General features: G+C 42.6%; 1 pseudogene; it reads left to right on the top strand.

Moving 5' to 3' along the window:
- Positions 1–20,395: 20,395 nt before the first annotated feature.
- Positions 20,396–21,245, top strand: LOC125346310 (annotated as a pseudogene).
- The last annotated feature ends 1,349 nt before the right edge of the window (positions 21,246–22,594 follow it).

The raw sequence follows: 22,594 nt of genomic DNA, 5'->3' as shown, positions 1-22,594 counted from the left end.
CTCTCTCATCTTCCTGCTTACTTGCTTACTTTATAAAATTCCCAAGTCGTACCATCATTGTGTGCCTTGTTCACAAAGCTGCCTCTTTTCACAGACCTCTGAAACTGAGGCTTGACCAGCAATGTGCTTTGTCAGCAAAGATATCTAAAAGTTCTTTTCTCTAGCATTGACCACGTGGTGGATATTGGGTTTAACAGGCATCAGCTCAGGCACCATTATGCCATGCCACCTGTCCTCTGTTAGTGTGTTTGTGTCCTGCCACCCCCCTCAACATGGCATCCCACTGGAGTTTATCAAAATATGGTTTCTTCATTTGATAATCTGAAAATTGTTGTTTGCTAGCAAAATTGTTTTTCTAACTGACCACGTGGTTTTAAAATATTGGGCAAAAAAAAACCTGTCATTTACTATTGGAATTCTGAAAGAGTCTACTGCTGAAATTCATTTTTACATGCTGTGAAAACTATGTGCACAGTGTGTATGTGTGTTCCATGTGTGTATGTATGTGTAAATGTCATTTGTTAATATGTCCATTTAGCTATATATCTGTGCTAAAACTCATCACAGCTACTGAGTTTTGTCATTGCAGAATTCTGGCAAGTATTTGGTCAGTTCTTGACAAGGTACAGGTAAGCTCTAGTCCCCTTGGTCTCCTTGCTGTTTTAATTGGAAATCAAAAAGGGCTTTTGTGGCAAAGACTCCTTGGATTGCAGTTCGAAGCCAGCCAGGGCAGAAAATCTCTCTCAAACTCCATCTCCCAACTAACCAGCAAAGAGCCAGGCTGGAAGCATGGCTGAAGAGACTTATCTCTTACCAGCCAAATGCCGGAAGTGGAGCTCAAGTGGTAGAGTACTAGCCTCGAGCAGAAGTGCTCAGGGACAGTGCCCAGGCCCTGAGTTCAAATCCTGTGAATGCCATCGGGGACAAGCCATCCCAGCAACAAGCACCTAGATCCCTGGGACTCAGCCAGTTCAGGGAACAAGGATCATGGAGAGGAGTAAGAGGAGAATTACGTCACATCCTAAATGGAGTCACTTTGTCTGGCCCTTTCAAAATTAATCAGAGCCGGGGGATCAAGAGATAGTAGCTTGTCCACCTAATGTCCATGCCTGAGTATAAGAACTGTCCAAGTAATCCAATTTTTAATTTTGTGCCCTAAACCCTTCCTTTTGCCTTAATATTTTTTTTTTGTCCAGCCCCTGCCTCATGAGACTTCTTCCAGGCTTCATTCAAGGACTGGCATCTACCACCAAGGGACCCTGCTGCTCGCCTTCTCCAGGAGGGGCCACATTTCTGCCTTTTACCCCTAATGCTGACGCCCCTTGCCAGCAGGAAGCAGCCAGAGAGAGTCTTCGTCCTTTTTCATTACTATTAAAAGGCTGGAATGTTAGGTCCTCTCCCTGAGGGCTACATGCAGATGCCCCCACCTCATTAAGTCTCCACCCAGTTACCTGGGTAACCTGCAGACCTGGAGGCAGTTACCTCCCCTTTCCCTGAGGTCACCTCCTAATCCACCTGGCCACACCCCTTGCCCCTGCCCTAAATAAAGCAGGGCTGGGTGGGGGTCTCTCTCTCTCTCTCCCTTCTCTCCGGCCATGGATCATCTTGGCCACAGGCCAGCAGTTCGGTAATAAACGTTCTCTCCTGCCTGAATACCACGCGGCGATCTCCTTTACTGGCTACCTACTTTAAAAACCTAACATATACACTGAGGATATCCTACTCTCTGGCAGGTTTGTTCCAAACCGTAGTGTAGCAGGGACCCCAGGAACACTGAGGATGAAGTGGTATGACACACCTCACCCCATGCAAATGCTTAGGGAAAAAAATGCTGGCCTTAGATCCCAGGCTCCCTGTATGTAAAACAAGAAATATAATCATTTGAAAAGATGTTTGTGGAAACAACTGTACAACGTTTATAGTATCTTTGTATGTAATAAATCAAACGTGGGAAACTCCAGTGTTCCAAATGTGTAAGTAGATAAACAACTTATGGATAAACAAATTCATCAGTAAAAAGGAATGAATGAATAATAATGGATCCCAAATAAACTACCTTATATAAAAGAAGTCAGAAGAGAGAAAGACACACACACACACACACACACACACACACACACACACACACAAAACACAAGGAGTATGGTTTCATTCATTCATTTAAAACATTGGGAACTACACACTCATCTATAGTGACAGAAAATAGATTATTCCCAGGTAAAAAGGGACAAGAGAAAAGGCCTAGAGGGGCTGGCCTAGTGGCAGAGTGTTAGCCTTGAGCAAGAAGAAGCCAGGGACAGTGCTCAGGCCCTGAGTCCAAGCCCCAGGACTGGCAAAAAAAAAAAAAAAAAAAGATTCCCAGACAGCCTGGGGGAGGGTGGAGCAGGGCCCAGAGCCCCAACACTGCAGTGCAGGGAAGATGTCTAGGATCACCTTCTGTAAGTAAGTTACCCCAGGAGCCACACAAGATGCCCAGACCCAGAAATGAGGCAATGGGAACCTGGGTCAAATTCCAGGCAGAACCTGTGGGCAACCACCTGCCCAGCCTACAGAGACCAGCAGAACACCAATACCACTGCACCATATGTCATGTTGAGCACTGAGGGCTGCTACTCACCCCAGCCACCTTCCCAGCCATAGTGCTGCATGGCACTGCTCACTCCCACGAGAAGGGTGTGGGTAGTGAATCTGCAGGACATGGGCAGTCCAGGAGGATGGACAGATGCCAGCCCAACCAATAAGAGTAGATTAGCTAAGCTAACTTCAGCAGCTTGCCACTGGGACGTGCCATGAACTCTGCCCTGGCCATTTCCTGCAACTTCTGATAGATCACACAGGGAGGTTGATCTGGGGTCAGTCTAGAGGTTGTGTGGTCACCACCGTGGGGGCATCAGTCTTGTCCCCATCTTGCCCTTCCCGTTCACATGGGCACACCTTCCTGCACCCCAACCCATGAAAAAGAACACCTGAGTCCTCAAATAAAAGCAAATTACATGTCCTCACAAACTGCTGAGTGGGTTTCTGATGCAAAGCATTGTAATTATTAGTGTTAAAAATTTGTGAGGAGGAGGAACATAGCATCATTCAATATGCCCATGTTGTGTATTAATCAGTGCATTTACCAAAATTTGATTATGTACCTATTAAATGTTATGCATTATTCAAACTGCAATATAGTTTGGAAAATACTCACTGTTTTGGTTGTATCCTAATTGGAACAATAAAAAAACTCTGTAAAGTTACAAAAGCAATAAAACAGGGAAAAGGAATTGACAATAATAAGGAGTTCTCTACACACATTTCTTCATTCTGAAATATGTGGATGTATATGTATGTATACAGAGTCATATGCATGTAAGTATATACATATTAAAAATGACTAATAAAGTGGCATCTGAGAACTGACAGAAAGGGACTGACAGCCATGTGGATTCAGGGGAAAAGCACTCTGGGATAATAATATCAAGTGCAAAGTCCCAGCCACTGGTACATCTCCTATAAATTATTGAAACAGCTATGAGGTCAATGTAGCTGACACAAACTCTGCTTCAAGGAAAAGGAGAACTTGAAGTAAAGGAAGTCATTGGCTGGACAGAGAATCGAGGGTTCAAGGGTTCTTCTGTTTTTTTTTTTGTGTTTTTTTTTTTTTTAGTAAGAATCCACTGCTAGGATTTCAGTAGCAAGAAACATAAACTGGTTAAGAGAAATATCAATCTAGTTGCTGAGGTAACTATGAAGGAGAAAACCAGACTACTGCTCTGGTCCAACCAGGAGTTTACTGGTGACTTGGGCAAGCATAGTGGTTACTAGGAAGTATTGTGGAAAAAGTGGTAACTCTAGATATGTTAGTGATGAGTTGGACAAGCATAGCTATTTTCAGTCAGTATTTCATACAAGAAGTGGTAAATCTAGAATTGCTCATAGAGATAAGCTAAGAGGATTGGCTTGGGAGAAGATGGATTAACATACAAGAAGAAAAACAACTTCAGGGATACAATCATTGCAACAGGTAAAGTGATGGTGCCAAGAACTGAAACAGAGAAAGCACCAGAAAGGATAGCTACAGAGGAATTCACAAGTAGGTTCCAGGTATTTTGATTTTGACAACATTATTAGGGAATACCAGTTATGGCCACTGTAGTAAAAGAAGCCATTGATAGAATTCCAAGCAGAATAAATGGTCACACAGGTCATGCAACTGTTGGGAAGCCAAGTAAGGTTTGAGCAGGCACCCCAGGGTTTATTTAAAACAATAGGAAGGCTGGGGCAATACTGAAAGAAAATGTTATCAGAGAATAGGGGTTAAGCTGCAGATAACCAAAACTACTTCCCAAGTTTCCAAAACAGAAGAGTTAGTAACACCTTGGCTTTCCTTTCCCTGTGCCAGCCCATCTTCCCCCAGCTTCTTCCTGTCGTCAAATGCAGCCAGAAGCTAGCTGAATAGGGAGTCTCACAATTTAGGCTGCAAGAGTCAGACATCTATACCTTCTGAGACACAAAATAGAGTCAAGAAAGTACAGGGACCTATCTGAGGAAATAAGTAAGTAAATAAATGCAGAAGTAAACAATACACCCACAAGAAATGTTCAGTAGGAACCAGAATGTGTAGTATGCAAACATTCAAAGTCATCTTTTAGACTAGACATAGCATTTGGGAAGAACCAGGTGAGAGACAGAATATAAACCCATTAAATCATAACAACTGTCTATACAGCAAAGGAATTAAAGGCAGACTCAGAATATGTAAAAACTGAGTGTTGTACTTGACATAAAGTAAAGAAAAAAAATGTGAAGAAAACAGCAATGATCAGCTCAGGTAATTGCCAATTATACCTTCAGTGAAGCAAGTCCTGAGAATTATGCATCAATTTAGCAATATTTCTGAATGTCAGACAATGTGATATTTCTTTACATGGAGGGTCTCATTGGTTCCTCAGTAGTTGTTTCACATTCTCTATGTATAGGTAAAGAAACTGAGGTTTTCCAGGCTAAGAGTGGGAAGAGACCCCTGGCTCAAGGAAAGATGGGCTAAGAAATGGGTCTCTCATATTCATAATGGCCAAAGACACTTGAGAAACCCAAAGAAAGCAAGTTTGTCTACTGACTGTGATACCTTCTCAGATGTATCATGGAGATGTCTGTGTGTAGTCACAGGGCTGGGGAGACTTGGCACCCAGAAGTGGTGATGGAATATACCAGAGAGGAAAAGAGACTTGATTCCTTCCTTGTCTTTCTGGGACCTGTTTCTTACCTACCCTGAGAACCTCTCATCCCGGATCAATCCTCAAGTCACATTGAACACTGCTACACTTTCCTGTCCAACCTGTAGTGTCTAAGAGCTGATCACATTCACACAGAGCCCAGGTAGCTGCCTGTATCTCCCCACCCCAAATTCCCAATGCCCCTGGCCCTCACATGCACTGAAGTGTTTAAGAGTTCAAGACACACCCTCTTGAAGAGCCCTGCCCTGTCTCCCACTCAGAGTTCTTTTAAATGATTCTTATTTTTCCCATTTCCATTGTCAACTCAGATGCAGCCTTTATTCGCATGCTGTTGAAACAACCAAATGTAAGAAGTTAGGGAAACTGTAAAGGGTTGGGTTTTTTTCTGTCTTTTCTTTTTTCTTTCTTTCTTTCTTTTTTTTTTTTTTTATCAAGCCCAGGATGTTGCACTTGCTAGGCAAGTGCTTTGCCACTGAGCTACATCCCAGCCCGACAGTAGAGGGTTTTAACAGAGGAAAGTTACACATGTGGAAGATAGAACACTCCAGGTGTTGAAATTGAAGGCGAAACAAGGGCAGCTTCCTTCTCTTGTTCTTGGCATTCCAGATTGTTCCATCACAATAAGTAGACAGGGATTGGGATGGGACTTCTTAGCACCAGATATTATTGAAATCATTGAAAAGAGGCCAGCTCATTCGAGCATTGCCTTTGGTTATCATTAGCATCATCTACAGACACCTCTTAAATACCTACCTGGATGTAGGCCCAAATCTCTAGTGCACTCCTACATAAATGTAAGTACCTGGGCACAAACTTTAACACAGAGATCATTCCCAGAGACTCTCAGATGGGTTTTTCTTGCTAACATACCCAGGTCAGAAACCTGAATTTGTGCCTAACCACTAAAAATTAGGTGAATGTGCATGAAAGCATACAGTTCTAGTTTTTGTTTTCTTTGATCTTAAGAACAAATAGGTCTTTATCAAGTAAGACAAGAATGTTCTGAGCAGCAAATGTCACTATCAGAAGTGCTCCAATACTCTCCTAAGTACCAAGCCCACTCTTCTACCATCCGTTGTTTCATCACTTCAGGAGGGGGTCTGCCCACCCCTGTCCAAGCCAACACCACTGTGTCTCAGTTGTTTCCATTGATTTTCTCTTCAATTGCCTTTCTAGCCATGCTGTCTCTCTCTTTTCAATTTTCAACAGATCATTCCTTCTATAAATTTTGTCTCTACTTGGAAGGTTTTAATCACTCACATATACATATATGTATACATCTAATTTCCTATACACATATATGTGTATGCATATATATATGAATGTATATGTATATAATTTCCCACCTCCAACCAGCAACTTGTTCTGTGTCTTGCCAAAGTTTAAGATTTATTAAAGATTTATTATTTATTTATTATTTATTAAGATTAATTATTTATTAAATATTATGTCTTCAGAAATCCTATTTCCCGTGCCGCATGCTTTTTACGATAGGATTTCATGCAAATATGTTGATGCATATGAATTGGTCAAAAGAAAATTATAAAGTAAAACATTACTCAAAAGCTATAATAATAGCAACTGAAGTTTTTTTTGCATTAGGAAATTATTGGTCACCATGATTGAGCATTGACTTTGTGCAAGGGCTAATGTTCAATACTGTGTGATACTGGAAACTCATAGACATTGTTTCTTGTAGATCTCAGTAAATTTATCAAGCTATTGAATTTTTTTAATGTTTAGAGATCAAGTTCTCAAATTCAAAATCAGCCTGTCTCAAAATGTTTGAAGTATAAACATAAAAATAGAGTAATGAAGCTTTTTAAAATTGGCTTGGGAGTAGAAATGAAGGAGAGGATGTGTCTGACCCAGGAAGGTGCATTGCATACATATATGTACATATCACAGTGAACCCCTTGTGCAACCAGCTGATACTAAACAACACTGGGGATAAAAAAGAACAGCCAGGCAGAAGGCCTACTGCTTTGTCCTAGTGTTGATAAACTTTGGTTTCTCATTAAGTAGGTATATACAGCTCTCTTACGGTACTGTGGCATATAACGTCAAGGTCCTACGGAATGCAGTGTAGGCATTACAGTTTGCTAAATTACAGTTTGCTAAATGACTTATTTTCCTAAAGGTGTCATGCTTGTGTTTTGCATAGGCATTATGCCAAGTGCTTGCAGTATATGCAATGAAGTCAGAGGAAATATTTACTATTTCTGAAAATGCCAGTAAGAGAAAGTCAAGAGTCAGGATAAGGCTATTTGACCTGTGTGATTTCACTTTTTATGATGGAGTGTTTTATACATTTGGAACTTAGATTAAATCATTGATTGGTATGTGGTCTATTGGATATATGCCCATAAGTGGGATTGCTGAATCATCAGCAAGCTCTATGTTCAGTTTTTGAGGGACCTCCATACAGCTTTCAGATCAGACTGGCTGAACAAGTTTTTATTCCCACCTATGGTGCAGTATCATTTGCTTTTGGCCACATCCCTGAAAGCATCTGTTATTGTTAGTTTTCTTGATAATGGCCATTCTAACTGGCATGATGAGGAATCTCAGTGTTGTTTGGATTTGTATATCTTTTTTGGCCAGAGATGGGATATGTCTCATCATGTGTCTATTGGCCATTCTTATTTCTCCTTCAGAGAAGTCTCTAAGTCTTTAGCTCATTTATTAATTGGATGTTGTTTCTTTGAGGGTTTGTTTCGGGGAGGTTTCACTTTTTTCACCTCTGTGTATATTTTGGATAGGAAGTCCTGTCTGATTCATAGCTAGTAAAAATCTTCTCCCATTCTGTGGGATTTCTATTTATCTTGCTACCTTGTCCTTTGCCATGCAGAAAGTCTTCAGTTTGATTGAGAAAAAAGGAGCATAGTCTTAGCAGATGATCATAATAAGGGCTCAAAAACTATGTGTTTATGATTATATAATATGATGTTTATTGTAATGAACTCAAAATATTGTATCAAGAGACTTTTTAATGTACTATTTTCAGTTCTACTTTTCTTTCCTTTTTTGTATATTATCATTTGTGGCACTTTTTGCTTACTGTACCCTTTGTCTTGTATATGTTTATCTGATTTGGGCATGGGAAAAGGAAGCACAGAAAGGGTGGGACAAAGGTTGAACCAATTGATTAGTGAAACCCACTAAAACCATTGTTGGAAATGAGCTATACAATTTGAGTAGGAGGGAGGTGGGAAGAGGATAATCTGGAAGAATATGAGGCAGTAGGTGACACTGTTTTACAGGAAATATACTCCATAGAAACACATAATATCATACAAGGCAAATTAAAAAAGAGGAAGGAACAAGGAAGGAAGGAAGGAAGGAAGGAAGGAAGGAAGGAAGGAAGGAAGCAAGGAAGGAAGGAAGGAAAGAAGGAAAGAAGGAAGGGAGGGAGGGAGGAACAATAGAACCATGAAACAAAGAAACAAGAGCCCTAGAGTTCCTATCAAATTGTACAGGCCTGTGGTGAAGTTCTAAGTGTCAGCTAATCATGCAGCAAAACTATATGAAATGGGTCAGGATTTGAAGGTGATAAAGATCTTATGCAGCTCCATCCAAGTCAAGAGGGCACAGCCAAAACCAAATGAGCAATAGAATACAAACTTACAAAGAGTGGCTATGTAGTATCTCCACCATTACATGGGTCTAACCACTCGTCCTTGGAAACATCTCTAGCGAAAAGTTGGTAAAGAAGATTAAAAGGAGAAAAGACACCAGTGGAAATCATTCCCCTTCCTCTTATCTCTGTGGGATGTTGGATGACCACAACTTCTCAAGGGAATCTCTGGATATTCTCCTCTAACACTGGTTCCAACTAGAGAAAAAAGTCACCTAAATGTCTGAAGCGACCCCTGACAAGCTCTCCCTACTACAGGAGAAGACAACAAGCAGAAACACTCACTCCATCACTCTCTTTTTTTCCCTTACCCAGGTATCCATATTGATGGTCCAGATTGCTCTGCGCAAAGCAAAAAGAAGCTCTTCCTGGATGAGCCATGGCCAGGAAGAAGTTTGGCATCGTCCATAGGCTCTGTTATTAGGCTCTGGACTTACCAAGGTGAGTAAGATGTAGACTCATCCACAAGTTCACTACTGAAGGAAATGACACATGGGCCTCACATCTGTGCTTTGGGGAACCTGAAGTCATGTTAGCTTCCAGCTCTAGGGACTTCATTTGTTCAAGGAGGGAGTTGCATAGACAGGCCTTGACCTAGGTGTCTCCTGGTCTCTGGGATTCATTATTGCCCAGAATCCATGAGCAGCTTCATTACAATGGACACTGACAATACAGGAGTCTGGGATTGCGAACTAGCTCTCTTTGACTTTGGTACATCTTATCTTTTCTCCTCGGGATAAAAAGAAACATCCATGGACTGCATCAGTGATGTTTCCAAGGAAGAAGGATAAAGGAGAGAGGAAATAACTAGAAGTTCTGCCAAAAGTAAAGAGAATATTTCAATCACAAAGAAGGAAACACATAAACACATGCCTTCAGGCCTACCAATGAGTCTGAGTTTTTTTGTAAATCTTAAATTCCATTGTTAAAATATAACAAATGGTAATATTCTCTCCAGGTCAGTCAATGACAAGTACTGTCATTGTTATTGTTCAGTAGCTATGACACAAAGACCTATCAAATTCCATTCTGTTCCTCACACAGTAGTGCAGAGGCACATGCAAAGCTGCATTGTTAAAAATATGAGCAAAACTACATGAAAATCAATCCCTGTGCTGAGCTTTGATCTGAAATCGTTCCTGTGTGTAGTTTCTTTGAGTGTAAATGAACTCGGACACTTCTCATGAGCGCTGACTTAACATGGCCAGGACTGGTTCAGAGGCCATTATTTTAGGGAAGGGGTGGTGGTTTATTCTCTCTGTAGAACATTTTTCTCACATAATTTTCTTCTGTAGACAGCTCACTGCAATTCTACAAATTACTCAGTTACAGCAACTCAAAAATAATCAGCTCCATAAGTATTTAATGTTATTTCATAGACCTTGAAAATCAGGGTAATCTTTATTTGAAGACTCTAGAAAACTACTTTGTTTAGGTTGAACCATTACTTAAGTTTGATATAAAATTGCCCGGATAGAGTAGGGAAGATGGCACTGTCACAATAGGGAGGCACCCCAACTTGCTCTATCCAAATAGTGAGCTGGGAACTCCAACACCCAACACCCCATCAAGAGACCAGCAAACCCAACAACCAGAACAAAAAGAGAAACACAGGAAATGACAAAGAACAAAGGAAGGAAAGCCTACAACCTGCACAGAGCTAGAAAATCTCTTGGATACCCCCTCACCGTCCCCTCCTCGCCACCCCCCACACCCCCCACCAAACCTGGCCCCATCAGGGTCAGGCTGGGAAAGCAGCTCCGGTGCCTGTAAACGGGACCACAGACCGTCAGCAACCAGAGAAGCAACAGCCAAAAAGTCCTGGCACGAGTGCAGAGTCCAGACAGCAGGAGCGCCACGGGCCCCAGACTGCACGGAGACCGGGAGACAGACAGTGGCATGGGACCGGAGGTGTGAGACCAAACGACTGGGACCAGACAACAACAGCAGGGGAACCAGGTGGTGCAGAGGGGGAGAGCCAGGACCACCACCACCAAACCATTGATTCGATCACCACAAACCACATGGTCAGTTAGAAAAACAATTTTGCTAGTAAACAACAATTTTCAGATTATAAAACGGAGAAACCATATTTTGATAAACCCCAGTGGGATGCCATGTTGAGGGGGGTGGCAGGAGGACACAAACACACTAATAGAGAACATGTGGCATGGCATAATGGTGCCTGAGCTGGTGCCTGTTAAACCCAATATCCACCACGTGGTCAATGCTAGAGAAAAGAACTTTTAGATATCTTTGCTGACAAAGCACATTGGTGGTCAAGCCTCAGTATCAGAGGTCTGTGAAAAGAGGCAGCTTTGTGAGCAAGGCACGTTATCAGGATGGTACGACTTGGAGTTTTTATAAAGTAAGCAAGTAAGCAGGCAGTGGAGAGAGGGAGAAAAAGGAAGAGAAAGAGAGGAAAAGAGAGAAAGAGAGCCTGAATATAAGTGACTTCTGACCATTTACCATTGCAGTGGCAAAAACTGTATCTGTTTGAGAATTTCGAGCAGGCCTCATTGCACTGTCAAGAGGCGTGCTAGCTGTGTCCCAGCTCGGGTGTGACTGTGATGCAAAACCCAAAACGCACAGGAGGGAGGCACCTAGTGAGTGAGTGAATGAGCTTACCAGGCAGAAGCGGCAGAAGCGGCGGACGGAGCAGCAGGGAACCAGAGCAGCAGCAGTTTCACTCACCAGGGTAGACAAGTGGTGTGGAGGTGGATGTGGATGTGGAGGCCAGCAATGGTATTAGTGAAAAGTGCCACGTGGCATCTCGCAGCAGTTCGGTTCGTGGAAAAAGGGCCATCAGGACTGGGGATACTCCCAGAAAAAGAAGAAAAATACAGGGGAATTCCACCTGTCCTGACTCTTAAGCCCCATCTGAGTCACGGCACCATATATGTTAGGTTTTTAAAGTAGGTAGCCGGTAAAGGAGAACGCCACGCGGTATTCAGGCAGGAAAGAAAGTTTATTACCGAACTGCTGGCCTGTGGCCAAGATGATCCATGGCCGGAGAGAAGGGAGAGAGAGAGAGAGAGAGAGAGCGACCCCCACCCAGCCCTGCCTTATATCTAGGGCAGGGGCAAGGGGTGTGGCCAGGTGGATTAGGAGGTGACCTCAGGGAAAGGGGAGGTAACTGCCTCCAGGTCTGCAGGTTACCCAGGTAACTGGGTGGAGACTAAATGAGGTGGGGGCATCTACATGGAGCCCTCAGGGAGAGGACCTAACACATACCCCAGCTCGGAAAAGCCCACAGCAGCGCAGACATGCACACAATCCAGGACCAGTAAGTTCCCCATTGCCCCCCACCCACCAAGGGAGACCAGCTCTAGCAGAGACCCAAAACCTCTTGTAGAGCTCTTCACAAGGGGACAAAGAAGCTAGAGCTCCCTCCCCCCGCCTCCGTACCCCGAGGGAACAAAATAGCCTCATATCTGGTGGCTCTAGGACCCTACAGCTCCTGGGAGGACACAGGGGGCTAGCAGCAGGTAGAGCAACGCTCAACAAGGTGACCGGGAGACACCTTAGGCCAGCATCGCCCAAAACCCCAGCTGGGAAGCCTGAATCTGTCCACACCAGGCCCACCCCCACCCCCAGCAGGGGCCTGGGAACTGGTAGACATTTGAATTCCACCTGAGGCACCCTGGTCCGCGCGGACTTTTTGAACAACAATCACAGGCTTGCAGGTGTGCAATACCAGCCCAGCAGGGACACCTGGGCCTGAGCACATGTCCCCCCCCCCCACACACATAGTGGTGCAGAGTGCCTGGGGGGACCAACCCACACCCAGACACTGGAACCTGCTGGGGACCATGTATACTGCCCCCACAGTAGATTTGCGAGAAGGCACAAGCACACTCCAACAATCCAGTGCCCTCCAAAAGAAGCACAAGAGCGCACACACATGCGCCCCACAGAGCGCCAATGTGGGTCAGCGTGCTAGCTCTCCAGCAGGAGGATCTCGCGCCCAACACCATGCGGGAGTGCACAAGTGGGCAAGATGCACTCTCAGCAACAACACACGCTCTGATAGGTGCACTCCGCACAGGTGGGCGGGCCACCACTCAACAGCAACACCTACTCTGACAGGAACACCATGCACAAGTGGGCAAGCCACCCCTCAGCAGCAATTCTCAATCTGAGAGGTGAGCTCTCTTGACCCACAGCAACTAGCGGGGAAAGAATCAAAGAAGAGAAAAGTCCCCATGTCATGCTGAATCAGCGACCTGCGAACCACCAACAGGGGCCCACAGGGTCAGCACAACACAACGGCATAGCACAGTCCTGCAGAGAAAGACACAGAGCCTAACCACCCCTAATTGTAGTGAGGGTCACCGCCTCAGCAACAACCAAGACATTCGTGCTCACCCATAGGGCAGTAAGGTTCAACAATCAAACTCAAACCCAGAGCCAGGATACAAACAAGTCCTCACTGACAGACCAGAGGGAACCAGCACAAAGCCAAGCCAAGCCAAGGTCTCCACCTACAGGTGCAGATCTCCAGATGTGTAAATCACAAAGAAATATTACAAATTTCATGAAAGGTTAAGCCAACTTGCCAACTCCAAAAAGTAGTATGACCGAGGAGATGGAGAATAAAAAAAAACAACAACTGAGAATAGGATAGAAGAAATGATCGAAAGCCTCAGGACCAAATTCAGAAAATAATTCCAGGAGTTTAGAATGGAAGTCTCAAAGGACCTTCAGGAAGTCAAGAAAGAAATGGAAGCAAAAAATGGATACAGACTACTCCTCCATTAAAGAAGACCTTAACATCCTGAGAAAAGAAATGCATGAAAAAACATTCAAAACATAACTCATTAAAAGAAGAAATTACCACAATGAGAGCTGATGTGGAAAACACACACATCACAGTAGCCTCATTGCAAACCACAAGCAAAGCCACATCACAAAGAATAGATCATATTGAATCTCAAATCACTTTTGGATGACAATGCAAGGACCAGAAGATTACCACACTCCAAGAAACTGTCAAAGTCCAGGGCAGACTAATCCAGGAGATGGTGGACAAGGAGAAGAGATTCTGCTTATAATCAGAATAGATGAAGGAGGAGAGTACCAGAGCATAATATACAACACGTATTCAATAGAATTATTACAGAGAATTTCCTCAATCTTAAAAGGGAAAACCTCACCCAAATAAAAGAAGCATATAGAACACCTGGCAGACCAGACCCTAGAAGATACACCCCCAGACACATTATAATCAAGGCCTCAGATTCCAACAATAAGGAGCAAATTTTGAATGCACCCAAAACAAATAAAGAACTATATTACATGGAAGAAAGGTCAGAATCATGGCAGACCTCTCCAAACAAAATTACAACGCACAAAGACCCTGGAAGAACACAATCCAAGTACTCCAGGCCAACAACGGCCAAACCAGAATTAGATACCCAGCAAAATTAGAAATTATTTTGAGGGAAAACCCGATCCTTCCACAGCAAAGAGGAACTAAAGGAATATATGAAGAAAAAACCAGCCTTACAGTGAATTCTAACAGGGGAACCCCACCTACCAGAAAATGTACAGGACCTCCAGAGATAAACAGAAAGAAACTACAATAGCCAGAGCCCAAAAGGAAGATAAGCTCAATAAAGACAAGAAAGAAGGGAGAGGAAACATAGCCTAACAGGAAAGTGGAAGGGAAAAAAAAACCACATCTACCCATGATCTCTTTAATTATAAATGGCATAAATTCTCTGATAAAGAGGAGCAGATTGACAGAGTGGATCCATAAACAGAAAATTGCTGTCTATTTTCTTCAAGAGACCCATCTTATACCAAGGAACAAAAACAGGGTCTGAATGAAAGGATGGAGCAAGATCTTCTAAGCAAACGCACCTACCAAAACGGCCAGCGTAGCCAACCTGATTTCAGACAAGCTAGACTTCTCATTAAAATAAGTTCAAAAAGCTAAAGAAAGGCACTACATTCTAATACAAGGAAAAATCCAGAATCAAGATATCACAGTGATAAATTTATACTCACCAAACAAAAGAGGCCCTAAATATGTCAAACAAATGCTTTCAGAACTACAGAACAAGATAGACCCAAATACAATCATAGTGGGAGACTTTAATACTCCAGTCTCTCCAAGAGACAGATTCAACACACAGAGGATTAGCAAGGGAGCCAAAGACCTAAGTAACACCATATCCCACATGGATCTGACAAATCTGTACGGAGATTTTCACCCTACAGAGACCCAATACACATCCTTCTCAGCAGCCCATGGAACATACTCCAAAATAGATCATGTCATAGTCCACACAAAGAAACTCAGCAAATACAAGAATATTGACAATATCCCATGTATACTACCTGATCACAATGGAATCAAGGTAACCCTCAATAACAAAGGACACCACAGAAACTACACAAATACTTGGAGGCAAAACCCCACTCTGTTATCTAACACTTGGGTCGCAGAGTAAATTAAAAATGAAATTAACGAACTCATAAGACACACGACAATGAAAATACATCACAAAGTAACCTGTGGGATACAGCTAAGGCAGAGCTGAGGGGCAAGATCATTGCCCTCAGCGCACACATTAAAGAATGGAATCAGAACAGGTAAATAACCCCATGATGCAGCTAAAACATATGGAGAAAGAAGAAAAAATTGAATCCAAAATCACTAGGAGGAGAGAGATCACAAAGATTAAAGGAGAGATAATCTGATTGAGTATAAAAAGACTATTCAACAAATTAAAAAAAACTGAAAGCTTGTTCTTTGAGAAAATAAATAAAATTGACAGACCCCTTGCAAGAATTACTAAAAAAAGAAAAGAAGAGACTCATATCTGTAAGATCAGGGACTCGGCCAGAAAAATTACAACAAATACACTCATTCGTTTGAAATAGTGGCAAAAAACAGGTCATTTATATTGACAGAAAATAGATTATTACCAGACAAAGAAGGAACAGGAGAAAAGGCCTACCAAGTGAAATGCACCAGAAATATGTTGCAGAGGTGATACATAGTTGTACAACATTGTACACATGTACACATATATTGAAACCCCACAAGACTATATTATTACTTCTACTGTATAATAATAATACCTCCACACAACTGTTTAAAAAATAAAAGCCATGCTTAAACTAAGTGATTCTTGGATTACAAAGGTCAATCAGTCCTACTCATCTGATGCAATCCACCCTGGAGTAATTTTTCCAGGCAATAATACACCTCAAAATTCTAGTAAGGAGGTCATATTATCATGAGTCTATATTGGCCCTGCAACCCATTGCTTTAAATTCTGACTGCATCTTTTTTTATATATTTATTTATTTATTTACTTACTTACATATTTGGTGCAGGCAATCAAATGAAAGGCCTTCTGGAAATTGGAAAAAGTTCTACTACTGAGCTACATATTCACCCAGGGAAAAGCTGTTCAACTCTGGGCTACATATTATCCTAAATTCAATTCACCAAAAGGCCCTTATGACTAGAGAAAAATGCACTGACTGAAAAAGGAACAGCAAGTCTATTGTCACAGTTCAAGTTGGCATCTGTGAGTAGCTGCTTTCAACCTAGTGACTATTCTATAGAACCTGGCACAGCAAACCAATGGGTGGCCATTAGAGTGGCAGATGATGCTACTGATATGAACATGTCATCCATTTACTCTTTCCTTCTCCCAAAACACTTCACTTTTCAACATGCTCCAAAATTTGTTCTTCTAGAAAAGATGGTGTGAGAGATAAAAACACTAGATTGAGACACGACTGGACCATGCTTGTAGTCCTTGCTAAATAAGAGATTAAGATGGAAGGAAGGTGGTTTAAAGGGAGTCTGGGTAGCAAAGTCCCATAGGACACATATCTCTAATTAACCATGAAGAGCCAGAAGTGGAGCTGTGGATCAAGTAGTAGAACACTGCCCATGTACAAACAATTGAAGGGAAAGGTCCAAGGCCCAGTCCTGACATAAAACCAAAACAAAACAAAAATCTTTATGTTGGGTTTAGAATGTGCTTCTGGCCCTTATACTTTTATGTGGGTTGTTTTGACTTTGTATAGACGTAATGAAGTAGTGCTCCTTTTCTTTGATTTCACCCAAGGAGAAGGGAAGTGCAGTCTGGGGCCAAGTAAGAGCCAAGTGTGGCTGAAATACCAGATGCCCAATGAGGATTCTGAGAGGGAAGATGGAGCAGCCTAAGACAACAGAATCAGAAGACTCCCAGCTTGTCCTGTGACTTTCTGGTGAATAACCGGCCTCACTGGCTGATAAATCCCAAACATCCAGGAGGAGGCTGGACCAGTGCCCAGAGCCCCAACTCCAAAATGTGGGGAGATGCATAGGATTACCCTCTACACCCAGGTATCCCAGGAACCCTGCACAACAAATGCCCAGGCCCAGTAGGGAGGCGCAGGAACCCTGGGTCAGATTCCAGGAAGGACCTGTGCACAACCACCTGCCTAGCCTGCAGAGACATGTAGAGCACCATCACCCCTGCACCAGACCTCGTCCTGAGCACAGAGGGCTGCTACTCACCACAGCTGCCTTCCCGGCCGCAGTCCTGCATAGCACTGCTCACTCCAATAAGAAGGGTGTTGGTAGTGAATCTGTAGGTGGCCCAGGAGGATGGACAGGTACCAGCACAACCAATCAGGGTGGATTAGCTCAGCTGTCATCAACAGCCTGCCACTGGGAAGTGCCCTGAGACTCTGCTCTGGCCAGGCCCTGCAGCTTCTGACAGAGCACCATGGTGAACCTTACCTGTAAACCAAGGAGATTGATCCCTGGGCAGCCCAGAGGCTGTGGGGTCATCACCACTGGGTCATCAGTCTTGTCCCCAGCACTCTCTGGCCCCTCACATGACCCCTCCTCCCTGCAACCCAACCCACAGATCCTGTAAAGCTGGGTCCACTGATACTGGAAAAGAACACCTGGGTCCTCAAATAAACACAAATCACATCTCCACACAAACTGCTCAGTGGGATTCTGATGCAAAACAGTCTATGTGCATTGTATTTATTTGTGTTAAATATTTGTGAAGAGGAGGAACATAGCATCATTCAACATGCCTGTATTGTATACTAATCAGAGCATTTACCAAAATTTGATAATGCACCTTTTAGAGGTTATACATTATTCAAACTGGAATATACTTAGGAAAATACTTGCTATTTTGCTTGTAATCTAATGGGAAGAATAAACAACTACCGAAAGGAATAGAAAGCAATAAAGCAGAGGGAAGGAATAGACAATAATAAAGTATTTTCTACACACATTTCCACACAGATTCAAACCATATGGATGTATATGTATGGATCGATATGTATGTACATGTATATATATACACATATATATACACATAAGAATATAAATATTAAAAATGACTAATCAAGTGGCATCTGAGCTCAGACAGAAAGAGATTGAGAACCATGTGGACTCTTGGAAAAAGCACTCTGGGATGATAACAACAAGTGCAAAGTCCCAGGCACTGGTATATCTCCTATAAATTCTTGAAACAGCTATGAGGTCATTGAAGCTCAAATAAACTCTGCTTTATGGAAGAGGAGAACTTGAGGTACTGGAAGTCATTGGCTGGACAGAGAATCAAGACTCTGGGTTCTTCTGTATTTTCAGACCAAGGTAAGAATCCACTGCTAGGATGTTAGTCAAAGGCAACATAATGTGGTTAACATAAAGATCAATCTGGTTGCTGAGGTTAGCTATGAAGGAGGAAATAAGATTACTGCAGCGGCGCAACAAGGAGTTACTGGTGATTTAGGCAAGCATAGTGGTTACTAGTAATTACTGTTGTGGAAAACGTGGTAACTCTAGATATGTTAGTGGTGAGTTGGGCAAGCATAGCTATTTTCAGTCAGTATTTCATACAAGAAGTGGTAAATCTAGAATTGCTCAAAGAGATAAGCTAAGAGGATTGGCTTGGGAGAAGAGGAATTAACATATAAGAAGAAAAACAACTTCAGAGATACAATCATTGCAATCAGGTAAAGTGATGGTGCCATGAACTGAAACAGAGAAAGCACCAGAAAGGATAGCTACAGAGGAATTCACAAGTAGGTTCCAGGTGTTTTGATTTTGACAACATTATTAGGGAATATCAGTTATGGCCACTGTAGAAAAAGAAGCCATTGATGGAATTCCAAGCAGAATAAATGGTCACACAGGTCATGCAACTGTTGGGAAGCCAAGTAGGGTTTGAGCAGGCACCCCAGGGTTTATTTAAAACAATAGGAAGGCTGGGGCAATACTGAGAGAAAATGTTAACAGACAATAGGGGTTAAGCTGCAGATTACCAAAACTACTTCCCAAGTTTCCAAAACAGAAGAGTTAGGAACACCTTGGCTCTCCTTTCCCTGTGCCAGCCCATCTTCCCCCAGCTTCTTCCTGTAGTCAAATGCAGCCAGAAGCTGGCTGAATAGGGAGTCTAAAAATTTAGGCTGCAAGAGTCAGACATCTATACCTTCTGAGACACAAAATAGAGTCAAGAAAGTACAGGGAATAATCTGAGGAAATAAGTAAGTAAGTAAATAAATGCAGAAGTAAACAATACACCCACAAGAAATGTTCAGTAGGAACCAGAATGTGTAGCATGCAAACATTCAAAGTCATCTTTTAGACTAGACATAGCATTTAGGAAGAACCAGGTAAGAGACAGAATATAAACTCATTAAATCATAGCAACTGCCTATACAGCAAAAGAATTAAAGGCAGACTCACAAAATGTAAAAACTGAGAGGAGAATTGGAGAACTGAGAGTGTTGCACTTGATATAATGTAAGGAAAAAAAAAACGTTTAGAAAGCAGAAATGATCAGCTGAGGTAATTGCTAATTATACCTTCAGTGAAGCAAGTCCTGAGAATTGACCATTAATTTAGCAATACATCTGCATTTCAGACGTTGTGATATTTCTTTAGATGAAGGGTCTCATTTGTCCCTCAGTAGTTGTTTCATATTCTCTATTTATAGGTAAACAAATTGAGGTTGTCCAGGCTGAGAGCGGGAAGGCACCCCTGGCTCCAGGAACAACCATGGATTAAGGAATGGGTCTCCCATGTTCATAATGGCTAAAGATACTTTATAAACCCAAAGAAAGCAAGTTTGTCTACTGACTGTGATACCTTCTCAGATGTACCATGGAGAGTCTACGTGGTAGACTCAAGGGCTGGGAAGCCTTGAGGCCCAGAAGTGATAATGGAATATGCCAGAGAGGAAAGGAGATTTGAATTGTCTTTCTGGGACCTTTTTCTCATCCACCCTGAGAAAGTCTCAACCTGGATCAATTCTCAGGTCACGTTGAGCACTGCTGCTCTTTCCTGTCCAACCTGTGGTATCTGAGAGCTGTTCAAAATCACACAGATCCCTGGGTAGCTGGCTGGGTCTGTCCATCCCAAACTCCCAATGCCCCTAGTCCTCACATGCATTTCAATGTTTAAGAATTCAAGGCAGGTCAGATGGCTAGAACAGATGAAGACAGAACCTGAGCCAGGTACGGGTAAGGGACACAGTTTTGCTGAGAGCCAAAGATGGCAGTGAACGTATATTCAATGTCAGTAACCAGTGATAACCTAAGTCGACCTGATATGCTGGCCTGGATCAATGAGTCTCTACAGTTGAATCTGACAAAGATTGGACAGTTGTGCTCAGGTGCTGCCTATTGTCAGTTTATGGACATTCTATTCCCTGGCTCTATTGCCTTGAAGAAAGTGAAATTCTAAGCTAAACTAGAACATGAATATATCCAGAACTTCAAACTACTGCAAGCATATTTTAAGAGGATGGGTGTTGACAAAATAATTCCTGTGGATAAATTAGTAAAAGGAAAGTTTCAGGACAACTTTGAATTTGTCCAGTGGTTCAAGAAATTTTTTGATGCGAACTATGATGGAAAAGACTATGACCCTGTAGCTGCCAGACGAGGTCAAGAAACCGCATTGGCTCCCACCCTTGTTTCTCCAGCTCTGAATAAACCCAAGAAACCTCTTGGCTCTAGCGGTGCAACTCCACTGAGGCCCCCATTTCAACACAGAGAACTACTGCAACTCCTAAGGCTGGCCCAGTGGTGGTGTGAAAGAATCCTGGCGTGGGCAACGGGAATGATGCAGCAGCCGAACTGATGCATCAGGTCAAAGTATTGAAACTTATTGTGGAAGATTTCTACTGCAGACAGCTAAGGAATGTTGAACTGATTTGCCAGGAGAATGAGGGGGAAAATGACCCTGTATTGCAGAGCATTGTAGATATTCTCTATGCCACAAATGAAGGCTTTGTGATACCTGATGAAGGGGTCCCACAGGAAGAGCAAGAAGAGTATTAACAGCCTGGACCAGCAGATCAACATTGAATTCTTCACTCCAAAATCATGTGCTTAACTGTAAAATATTCCTTTATTATTCCTAGAGGATTTGCTGGTTTCTTTTCATAAGCAAAAAGTACCTCTTCTTAAAAATGCACTTGGCAGGAACTTACTCCTTTTCCAATAAGTTTGAGTTAGGAGCTTATAGCAGAAGCAGTATTAACACCTAGGTGGTTCACCTGGGAACAGAGAGGCTGACCATGGGGCTCAGCATGTGGACACTGGTCACACTGATGGTTACGGTGTTTGATGTAACACTGAGGTGGCAGCCTCAGTAGAGACATGTAAAGACTGAATTGAATTTTAAGCTAATGTGAAATCCTGATAAAGAAAATTTTAATATATAAATGCCCTAAGAGTATTTAAAATATGCTTCCAGGGCTAGGAATATGGCCTAGTGGTAAAGTGCTTGCCTTGTATACATGAACTTCAATTCCTCAGCACCACATATATGGAAAAAGACAGAATAGCACTGCGGCTCAAGTGGAAGATTGCTAGCCTTGAGCTAAAAGAAGCCAGGGACAGTGCTCAGGCCCTGAGTCAAGCCCCAAGACTGGCAAAAAACAAACAAATGAACAAAATATGCTTCCATATTTCAAAAAAGAAAATGAACATGACAGGAGATATCATGTGTCTGACTTTGTGGTCTGGGAAGGAGGGGCCAGACTTTGAGACCTTTGGAGCCTGCTTTCTCAGGCCTTACAGGGCTGCTTAAATCCTCACAGGCCATATCTTTGGCCCCAAAGTGAAGTCTAAAAAATTGCTCTATAAGGCCATTTGGTGTCATTGGCCCTAGGCATCCCTGCTACAAACAAATGGCATGGCTGCCTGGGTGAATAGTGTGTTTCAACCCTGAGATCATTTGAGGTGAAGACCTAGATTTTCATTGATCAGTCCTCTGATTTTTTCCAATTGTCCTTGAAATGGCTTTGTATTGTGTTTTTGGGGAAATGAGATATGCCCAGATTTCGTTTTTGTTTTGTTTTGTTTTTTGGTGTTGTTGTTTTTTTTCGGTTGTTGTTTTGCCAGTCCTGGGGCTTGGACTCAGGGCCTGAGCACTGCTCCTGGTTTCTTTTTGCTCAAGTCTAGCACTCTACTACTTGAGCCACAGCACCAGGTCCAGCCTTTCCTGTTTATGTGATGCTGAGGAATTGAACCGAGGGCTTCATGTATGCTAGGCAAGCACTCTACTGCTAAGCCACATTCCCAGGCCCAGTTTTCTGTGTGGTTTTTTTTTTTTTTATAATCTAACAACTAATTTTGGGAACTTGCCCACATCTCTGGGATTCAAATGGGACTTGTATCACAAGTTCCTGTTTTTTAAAGTTTACATTGAACATATTTCTCTTCTCTGCTCCCTTTAAAGTCC

Source organism: Perognathus longimembris, chromosome 2 (genome assembly GCF_023159225.1).
Source record: "Perognathus longimembris pacificus isolate PPM17 chromosome 2, ASM2315922v1, whole genome shotgun sequence".
NCBI lineage: Eukaryota > Metazoa > Chordata > Mammalia > Rodentia > Heteromyidae > Perognathus > Perognathus longimembris.
Note: the sequence above shows the minus strand (reverse complement) of the source record. Positions and strands in the feature narration are given on the sequence as shown.